General features: G+C 37.6%; 1 protein-coding gene across 1 annotated transcript in view; it reads left to right on the plus strand.

Annotated features, from left to right (window-relative positions):
* Positions 1-1857, plus strand: part of ctnna2 (catenin (cadherin-associated protein), alpha 2) — a 286505-nt gene that overhangs the window by 104451 nt on the left and 180197 nt on the right. The window lies entirely within an intron of this gene.

The following is a 1857-nucleotide window of genomic DNA, read 5'->3' on the forward strand; positions in this document are numbered from 1 at the left end:
TGATCTCTTTGAAATGTTTCAGTTCAAGCTTTAAAACTACCGGTTTTAAGTTTTTGCCATAATTGCATCACTTGGAGAGATGAGTATTTTCTGAGGCAGTACTCATTATGAAACATTTGAGAATAACTGATCTGTAAGTATATGCAAGTATCTATAAGGATCATCGGATCCCTCCAAAATTGAGTGTGCTCAAAACACATTAAATCAACAGGTTTTGCTAAGATTTGTATTGACAGGCGTTGTTGCTTCTGGTGCTCCTCACGTGTTCTCAAAGGCATACTGTATTATATTGTAACTAACACTGTGGCAAATTCAAATAGGGAGATTGTCATGAATCCCATATGGCTGCCCATTGTTTAGGCACTCCATCACAATCCTTACAGAAATGTTGAATAGCTTTTTCTACCTCTTTTATATTCAGTTGATATCAATCTCCCTTGCCAGGCCCCGTCTGAAGTAAAGAAATGTACAGCCTGCCATTGCTTGTCAGACTATAGAATCGACAGAAGGGGGCCCCGAACGCCATCCCTGTAGATTTGAGGCAGCTGCTTCTCTTTTGTATGCTTGGGGTCCCGGAGAGGTAGGGTATATTGAGTTTGTTTTGAAAGTGATGCTTCCATTAGATGATAGTCAGTCATCTGGTTCATTGCTGACACTGGCGGAATGCCTGATTCAGAATCACTTTCTGGGGAAATGAGATGGAGCACAACAAAATTCAAAGGAACCTAAAAATTAAATCATCCAAACTGCAAACAATATGAAACCTACATTTACGAAATAACGTTTGACAAATATTTCCAGGACCACAACTTTAAACAGGTTGTTATTGTTATGATGCCTTGTCATTGCATGCAAGCAAAGCATTTATATTTTTTGTCTTAATCCAAAGTATCTTCTCTAATCTTTCAAGCATAAATCACACTTCATCTCCACTAGTCTGTGCTGTGGAAAAGCATTAAAGCCTAAACTGGGCTCCAGCTGTCGGTCCCTCTTTGATATAGTAATCAGGTTGCATGACATTGTGTTTAAGCCAGGGAATAAACACATTAATAAACATTATGCCATAACAACAGATTCAAAGGTGCTTATTGCTTTGAGTCAGATTCTAATTAAAATCCCTTTTTGTCAGTGTTTTGCATTCATTATTTTGAATTTCTGACCTTTTTCCCCACTGACAGGCAGCCGCTTTCCTGATTTGTTCTCTGAACATGCATTACAAAAACAGATTAAGCCATGGTCTTTGTGTTGTTGATTTGCATTGCACATAAAATCAATTAGTAAAACAAAATGGCATCCTTATGGTCTCTCAGGGGCCATCTGATCAGTCTGGCCTTTCAGGCAAACCATCCATCCCTTTGGAAAGTTAGTCCAGACTGAATAAGAACAACACATTCAACCTCACTTCATGCAGCCCTTCTAACTTTGATGGACTTAATACCACCTAGGTTTTGGCTTATGTAGATTGTGCCCTTACATCTTTAAAAGATACCCAAAAATRTACATGTCATTACAAAACAAACAAGTGAATGAATACAGTACATAAATGAAGAAGCCTGCACTGTTGGCCTAGAGTGGTATAACGTACACTACACAACTTGGTGATGATGTCACTAGTGAATCATTCTCAAGGTCTACACTAAGAGTTACTGTATCTTTTGTATCCTCCTCTTTTAAAAAAAAGAGGTGCTGTAAATGTGTCATGTTATGAGTCAGCACAAAAAGAAAGCCATGAAACAAAATCCTTCTAACATCCTAGCTTCTCTACTTGCAGACCTCGGTAACAAATTATGATATGGGAACATTTTATATAGTTTTTAAATGTTATGTGGTCTTTTTAAAATCTTAACAAAAATCATC

Source organism: Austrofundulus limnaeus, unplaced genomic scaffold (genome assembly GCF_001266775.1).
Source record: "Austrofundulus limnaeus strain Quisiro unplaced genomic scaffold, Austrofundulus_limnaeus-1.0 Scaffold45, whole genome shotgun sequence".
Taxonomy (NCBI): Eukaryota; Metazoa; Chordata; class Actinopteri; order Cyprinodontiformes; family Rivulidae; genus Austrofundulus; species Austrofundulus limnaeus.